The sequence below is a fragment of the Mustela lutreola genome, chromosome 2 (genome assembly GCF_030435805.1).
Source record: "Mustela lutreola isolate mMusLut2 chromosome 2, mMusLut2.pri, whole genome shotgun sequence".
NCBI classification, from domain to species: domain Eukaryota; kingdom Metazoa; phylum Chordata; class Mammalia; order Carnivora; family Mustelidae; genus Mustela; species Mustela lutreola.
Window position 1 is genome coordinate 205,746,779 of NC_081291.1, and position 9,098 is coordinate 205,755,876.

Sequence of the window (9,098 nt, forward strand, 5' to 3'; positions counted from 1 at the left end):
GATGAGCAGTGGGTGTTATATGCAACTGATAAATTATTGAACAGTACATCTGAAACTAATGATGTACTATATGTTAGCTACTTGAATGTAAAATAAAAAAGAAAGTAAATAAAGTAAAATTAGGAATGGAAGCAGCTCTACTTGTGAATTTAACGAACAGTGGCATAATTGTTTTTCAGCTTACAAAATGGATACAGTTCAATGACTGTATGACCAGATATTAGGAAACACAAAAGTTTAAATAAAACTTATCCAGTGAAAAACAAAACTAGTATTACACTATGTTCTCTTAGAATTCAGGAACTGCCTTCAGTATGGGCAAATTTGTGGCTTAATGCCTCCTAAATTTTATTTTTAGTAACATCCTCTCACTGAATCCTGGCAGAATATAACAGTATGAAGGGACATTAAGATCATAGGTCTTTTTTGTAATGAAGTGATAAATTATCTTATTTCTTTCTACTTCCTTCCTCAGTATATCACTTTGAGTAAATGCTGAAGACTGTAATAAATTGACATCATATTTTCAAACCCTCTCTTTTATGCTGAAGGTCGTTTGGATAAGCATTTGCCAGTAGTTTCCAATAAGATGCTATTGTCTAGATAATACTTAAAGTAAAATTTGTCAAGGAGCTTATTTTTGGAGTTGGGATTAATGCTAGTTATGCACAGAAATACACAGCTACTTTGAAGTACAGTTTTAGAAAATAATGAATTGTGATATTAAGGCATCTATTCATTCTAATGATGTGTATGTTTTAATTTAATGTTAAATATTCTTAAGTAAGTAATGTAAAGTCAACTAGATCCTTCTTGAATTTATGTTTTTGTAAAGCTTTAAGCACATTCAATGCTGAATTACTTTTAAGAAATGAGAATAACTGGGTGCCTGGCTGGCTCAGTAGGCTAAGCACTTACCTTGGGCTTCAGTCATGATCTCAAGATCCTGAGATCAAGCCCCTCATCAGTCCTCTGCAAAGCGGCAGCCTGCTTCTTCCTCTCCTTCTGCCACTTCCTCTGCTTGTACACATTTTCTCTCTCTGACAAACAAATAAATAACATATTGAAAAAAAAACCCTAAATCAAAACAAATTAAAAATGAGAATAACTAAAACATATAATCAAGAGTTAGTAAAATTACATGAAATTATAGATTCACAGGCTGAGCAAATTCATTTATTCAGGCAATCGTTCTATCTCCCAGCCAATCAAACCAGTAAGGTCTCAACACAAGGATGGGACTCCAGAGAAAAACAAGAATCTGAATGTCGACTATGTCACTCAGTGGTTGTGTGAATGTGGGTAAGTTGCTTACCTTCTCTAAGTCTCAGTTCTCTTGTCTGAATAATGAGAATATAACTGGAAAGAATCAATGAGATAGATTATATAAAGCCACTTTAACCTCACTTAGTGATTAATAAGCACACTTACATACTTGCTATTCCTGTTTGTAGATTATTGTTACTATTATATGTCTCTTAATATACAAATCTAAACTAAATATATTCAAGTAATGCACCATTGATTTTCAATTAGATAAAAGTATATATTTAGCAACTAAATTATTTCATTAAGTTCTGTTTTGCATCATTCATTTATGTAACTATTAAGGTTTAATATCTTCCAAACTTCCATGTTCAAAAAAACAAACATTTATAAATGGATACAAAATAGTATTTAAGAGAAAAAAAATCAACTATGTTTGGAGTCCTGGCCGTACTTCTTCCCAGCTATGTGACCAAAAGAAGTTACGTGCACTATCTGTGCTCAGGGTGTCCTTAGAATGATGGAGCATAGGTAAATATTTTTTTGCAAAGATCCTATCCATATAGATCATCTGAGTGTCTCTAAATTAGCATGCCTGCCACTTTCTGTCACTAGTTGTGCACTATTCAATGAAAGAAATGGCATAGTGGTAAGTGGGAGTGATTAACTTGCCAGACTCCTCCCCTGGAATCAGAGATGAGCATCATTAGGCTCTGGGACATCACTATACATGTGAATGTCCAAGCCTCTTTCAATATCTGATGAGTTAGGAAAAGGTATTCAAGAGAGTGCCCTAAGGAAAGGAGTAGAGACTGGGTCTGAAATGGGAACCAGGCTGGGCTCAGGATTCCCTACTCAGATGATGCCACTGGTACAGACCTGTGCCAGACAGGGGCTTTTTTGAAGAAAGCCCTCATAAGTATGGGATTTCATGAATCCTGGTGCAGCATGAGCCAAGGTAGCACCCCTGCTCACCTATATATGAGATCAGGACTGCTCTGAGCAACATACCCCCCAGCTAGAAGATGATGATATGAATATTTAATTTAATATAATGTTATAACATGCTTCAGAGAAGCCACTGTGCATAGGGTTCAGCACAGCTCATGACACAGTTATATGCCTATTAAATATAAATAGTTTCAAATCATGAAGGTATTTTAAAAATAAAAAATACAGACTCTTTTGTAGTTCATAAGCATGAAGATTGGATGTCCATGCTGTTGCATGACATGTGCATTCCTCAAACCTTGCCACAACCATGTTGGCACATTATCTATCTGATGTCGAAAAAGAAAAAAAATCAAAAGTACACAAAACTCTACAGAAATCAAATGTAAGAAAAAAATCTACCCATAATTCCACTGTTTATTCCTGACTTATGATCATATGCTGTTTAATTTATAAAAATTATAAATAGTTAAAAATGCCTCTTGACTCCACCAATGACCAAGATAATTTAAAAATAAATTTTAAATATTCTTTGCTAAAAAAATAAAAACCTTGAGAATTTAAAATTTCTCACCTTACTGTGCATCAGAATCATGAGAAGAGCTTGTTATAAGATGACAGGGACTCAACTTGAGAGTTTCTTTTTCTGTAGGCAGGACTTGAGAATTTACATTTCTAAGAAGTCCCTACATTGATTCCAATGCCTTGGTGTAGGGACCACATTGTTATGAGTTATTCTGATAATAGCATCACTGCCCCATTTTTTCTTTTCTATTTGATTTTGTAAAGAAGATTTTTAAAAAAGATTTTATTTATTTATTTGACACAGAAATCACAAGTAGACGGAGAGGCAGGCAGAGAGAGAGAGAGGAGGAAGCAGGCTCCCCGCTGAGCAGAGAGCCCGATGCGGGACTCGATTCCAGGACGCTGGGATCATGACCTGAGCCGAAGGCAGCGGCTTAACCCACTGAGCCACCCAGGCGCCCCTGTAAAGAAGATTTAATTAATTTATTTAAAAGAGAGAGAGAGAGTGCAGGGGAGCACAAACAAGAAATGGGAGGAGCAGAGGTAAATGGAGAAGCAGAATCCCCGCTGAGCAGCATCTCAGGACCCCAGGATCATGACCTGAGCCAAGGCAGCCACCCAACCAATTGAGCCATTTAGGTGTCCCTTTTTTTCTATTTGTTAATTAGTTCAGATTTTTCCAAGGGGGTACTGAGAAGCATTACTTTTATCCACAAAACAAATCTTCAAATGTTTCAGAAAGTAATTTCCTTTGTTCCATGCCTTCCACCATTTGTAATTCATTGCCTTGATTTCTACATATATAGTTACATCTTTAATTTTATATATAAATATGAATTTATAAATATTTACATATAGTTAAAATTATTTAATATTTCACATATATCAAAATATATGTGACCAACATGAAAACAGCATGATAGTTGAAGGAGACCGCTTTATCAGCGCCTCTTGATTTATCAGTGCACTCGCTTTATTTTGGATATTGCATCATTTGATAACCTTTCTCCCATGACTGTATTCATGTCAAACTTACCATTATTATATTGCTTTGGTCTCCATAAGTAAGTAAATATAAGTAAGAATATTAAGAAATAGTTACAAATAAAAAAATTTATTCAGTAACACTGCAACAAATCCCTGAGGTCACAGATGTTTTTAAGTGAATATGTCCCATTGCTATTATAGCTATAGAAGTTAAGGACAGTTTGCCCCTAAATGTTCCAGAATGGCATTTTGATCATTTTGAATTAAAATTGAGAAACAGTCAATACAAAAAAGATGCTCTGACCCTCCTTTGTCTCCAAAAAACAGGAATAAATTCCCCATGTGAAACAAATCTTTCCTATACAGGAAAGTAAGGAGATATCATTATCACCAGAGATAAGGAATCCAGAGCCAAGAAGACTGTATAAACAAACCATGTTACTTTTACTAATTTACTACTGCAACCCAAAGTTTAGTATTTCTTACTATTTGAAGCTCCTAAACATATATATATATATATATATATATATATATATATATATATATATATATATTTTTGTCCTGTAAGATCTTCACAGATTTTGTTTCTGTGTCTAAAATGTAGAAAAACTGAATGCCTTGGTCATCTCTTCAGGTTTCAGTTGTATTATTTGGACTCTGTGCATGTGGAATTAACCTTTGATTTTTTTCTTCTGTTAATCTAACTTTTGTCAGTTTAATTCTTAGAACAGCTAGAAGAACCTTGAAGAGTAGAAAAATTTGTCTTATTTTAGACCTCAATGTGAAGTCTTTGAAGATATTGAAGTAATAGATTAAAAACACTGCAAGTTTTTATTGCCAAATTTTGTAAAAATTTTCCTTGAGACAAAAAAACCTATCTAAAAAACAAACTAACCTTGACATTTATCATAATAAATGAAATTTAGGAACAGCTCTGCATTTAATAATTTCATTACAAAATTAAGTTATTTATTGGATCTTTGGGTTTGTCTTTCCAACACTGTCTTTCTCTTCTACCTTCCACTGAATTACTAGCTTCTTTTAAGGTACATATGAGTCTGGAATACTGAGAACCATCCCACCATCAAAATACAGCTGTTTGAAGTGTGTAGTTTGCTACGTTTAATCACTATATATTCTAGCCTCTTGGTCATGTGGATTCTAAGTTTGCTAAGTTTAATCATTATATATTCTATATATATAGAATATATCTATATATTCTACATATATATTGGTCATGTGGATTGTACATTTACTCATAACATGGTTTAAGCTAATTGAATCAGAGTGCTTCTTTAAGGTTTTGTCAGCAATGGTGTTGAATAAGGGCCATAAAGGCTAAATAGGGAGAAATAGGTAGGGTCACATAGGTGACTACATAACCAGGCTCACAGAAATGCCAGATGTGGAGAAATGTTACAGACAATATATTAATCTGAGAGAAGGGAACACAACAAATCCACCTTGTTTGTCTTAAGTCTTATAGACAAGATATTTTTCAAGTTCTCTGGTCAATTTTCTATAAAAAACAAACCATAAAAGTCCTCTTTGGCAACACATTTGGGACCCTTCTCACTCTAGAGAGAACTTTCTTTCCTTTCTGGTCTTGCCTGCATTTAATAAACTTTCACTTCACTTCATCCTTTTGTCTGCAATGTTTACTCTTTGACTCTGTGAGACAAGAACCCTGAAACCCTTCAACACTGTGATACTTATATAACCCAGAATCTGTTAGTAGTGAATTTCTTACCAAAAGGGAAGTCAGTGTCAAGATAAAGTCAATTGTTAGAGGAATGATCAGAAACTGGTCTTAGGTAGCATTGCTTAGCTACTAGCTAAAGACTTACTTGAAGCAAACTTCTATATGTACTAGTACGTGAACCAGCATATTCTTTAGTTAGTTAGTGAATTTGATTTGTTTAATACTACTTGAAAAATAAAGGGTTTTTTGATACACTATATATGACACTATAAAAAATATCATTTTTTAAAGCTCAAGGTATGTCCTATGTATACTTTAAACACATATTTAAATAATATAACATACATAAAAGTGAGCTGTGCAAAATTGCTGCATTTTTTAAAAAGATTTTATTTATTTGACAGAGAGAGATCACAAATAGGCAGAGAGGCAGGCAGAGAGAGAGGAGGAAGCAGGCTCCTTATTGAGCTGAGAGCCCGATGTGGGGCTCAATCCCAGGATCCTGAGATCATCACCTGAGCCAAAGGCAGAGACTTTAACCCACTGAGCCACCCAGACACCCCAATTTCTGCATTTTAAAAATATATTCAAAACTTGAGTCATCACATTCAAAAATTCTAAAATTATTTGGACTGGCTTGCAATATGAAAGCATAATTAACATAAAAGTTACAATGTAAACTCAGAACTAGCAAAAAATTATCAGAGAACTAAATACAAGTTTGTACCTTTACTTTTTTAATAATATTTTTAAAAGATTTTATTTATTCATTTGAGAGAGAGCATACTAGACAGAGAGAGCAAGAGTGTGAAAACACAAGCAGAGGAGAGGGGAAGAAGGAGAGGGAAAAGAAGACTCCTGTAGAGCAAGGGCCCCAATGCAGGGCTCCATCGCAGGACCCTGGGATGACCTGAGACAAAGGCAGATGGTTAACTGAATGAGTCACCTAGATATCCCATACACTTACTTTTAATTTTGAAGATTTAAAACCAAATCATGTATAGGGGAGCCTCAGTGGCTCAGTTGGTTAAGCATCTGACTCTTAATTTCAGCTCAGGTTATGATCTCAGGGTTCTGAGATCCAGCCCGTCATCAGGGTCTACATTTAGCCTGGAGTCGGCTTGAGATTTTCTCTCTCCCTCTGCCTTTGCCCCTCCCCCTGTTTGCACTCAGTCTCTCTCTCTCTAAAAAAGTAAATAAAAGTAAACAAAAAATAAATAAAATTAAAAAATAAAAAATAAACATCTCTAGCTACAGAACAAAGCTAGTGATTTCTGACATTACTTCCAGATTAAAATCAATTTACTCTTGTTTATCCTGAAAGAGCTTTTTTTTTTGTCCCTTAACATGTATACCTCACAAACTTTAAGCTCCTCTTCTCAATTCGCCTTTACCTTTTGTTGATTATCCTCCAGAAACAAGTCTGGTATTTTTTTAAGGTATTGAGTTTTGGGTGAATTATTCTATGTTAGCCAGAGGAATTTATATCTCAAATCTAGATAAGTTGTTAAATACCTCTATTAAGATATAATTTACTTACTATAAAATCCACCAATTAAAATATGCAAGTGAATTTTTTAGTATGTCCATGGAGTTGTGCAATCATTACCACAATCAATTTTAGAACATATAATCACCTCAAAAGAAATCTTTAGGTATCACTCCTATTTTTCACCCAGTTCCCAGCCTTAGCTTTAGGCAACCATTAATCTTCATTCTGTCACTACAGAGTTTCCTTTCTGGACATTTCCTATAAATGGAAAAATAAAACATGCAGGCTTCATGACTGGTTTCTTTCATTTAATATGATGTTTTCAAGGTTCATCTAAATTGTAGTATGAATCAGAACATTATATATTTTATTGCCAAACAATATTGAATGAGTATACCATATCATATGTATCTATTCATCAATTGATGAATTATATATTATGAATAATGCTTCAGTGAACATTCATATAAAATTTTTTATGGACAGATATTTTCAGCTCTCTGAAGACTACTATATACCTACTTGTGAATTTGATGAATCTTATGGTAATTTTATGTTGAATATTTTGAAGAATGCCAGGTGGTTTTCTAAAGTCACTGAACAATTTAACATTCACACCAGAAGTATTTGAAGGTTCCAATTTCTCCATATCCTTTCCAATATTTGTTATTATCTGTTTGATTTTTTTTTTTTGATAGCTATCCTGGAGGACGTAATGTGGTATCTGACGTGGTTTTAATTTGTATCCCTGATGCCTAATGGTGTTGAACATCTTTTCATATGTTTATTGGGTACAAAATGTTTGTATAAAAATCATTTAAAAATCAGTTTAATCAACTAAAAGAAGAAAGGAAGATAATAACATTTTAACTGTCTTTTTATAGTTACATAATTACTGTTACTATTACTCATTGTTTTGGATTGTGGTTTGGATTGTATGAGACTGAAGAACTTCCTTTACTGTTTATTTTAAGATAAATCAGTTATCAACACATTTTTTTTCAGAAAAGTGGAGATTCTGTGACAGGTTGTTGATATTTTTATTTTGGGTGTGTCAACTCAGACTTTGGTGAATAATGCCATACATGGGAAAGGTCCAACATGCCTCAGTTGTGAAAGTGAGTTGGTATGTTCAAGAATATGGAAAGATTGGGTCCAACAGCATGTCAGCTTCAAATTGTGAAAAATTAATATTTTTCCCATCTTTGATAGAGACTTTATTCTCCACTCTGCAGCTTCAAACTAGAGCCTAAATGGGGCCTTATTATTCTACTTAGTGGACAGAAGTCATGGCCCTTCTCTTACCATGGTCAATAATTCTTTTGGTAAATTTTGTTCTATTTTTACTGATGGTCTGTTTGGTCTGACACTTAGAAAACTATAGGCTGAGAATTTAAAAGATACTTCTTTGGGGCAGTGAAGAGTTGAAAAAGAATTCCAGCTTCTTTTTTTTTTTTTTTCCAGCTTCTTATCAAATCTCTGGGTCACTCATGTAGATGCCACAGCATCATGCCATATCTGATATGACCAACTGGATTCAAGCTATCGATGAAACTCCACGAGCTAGATTTCTACCATTGTCGTCTCTGATATGACCAACTGGGGTCAAGCTGCTGATGAAACTGCACCAGCTAGATTTCTACCATTGTTGCTGAGATCCATCATTTTCCCAAACATGCCAGTACATTCATTCTAATAGACTAGACACACCATAGAAGATTCTGTTTTGAACACAGACAGAGGCTACCATTGCATAAAAGCCTTGAGATTCCAGCCAAAAGTTGACGTTTTTGGAAGATTGCAATTTGAATAGAATTGAGAAAGTGTGGAATACTTATGAAGGACAATTACTGACTCCTTTTATTCTGAAACTGGGGATGTTAACATTTCAGATTCAAGGTATTGCCATATTGGGCGGAAAAAAATTCCAGGACATTAACAATCTTTCCCTGGCATACACAAAATATATTAATGGCAGATTGAAATTTGATAGATTGGAATGTGATGGCCTAAATGTGTAATTCAAACTTAGCTTATTTGAATTAGTAAACAACTGGTCAGAATTAAATATTAAATATTAAAATATTAAAGAAAATACTAGGGTAATTTTAAGCTCATGTCATGTATTACAAAGCCAGCTAATATTAGAATCTTTGAATGATAATTTAGTTTTAA

At 33.9% G+C, this 9,098-nt stretch overlaps 1 non-coding gene across 1 annotated transcript; it reads left to right on the plus strand.

Moving 5' to 3' along the window:
• Positions 1-2,445: 2,445 nt before the first annotated feature.
• On the plus strand, positions 2,446-2,552 carry LOC131826279 (small nucleolar RNA U13). Its single transcript, XR_009351528.1, has one exon. It is a non-coding gene; the product is annotated as a small nucleolar RNA U13 (small nucleolar RNA).
• Positions 2,553-9,098: the final 6,546 nt, after the last annotated feature.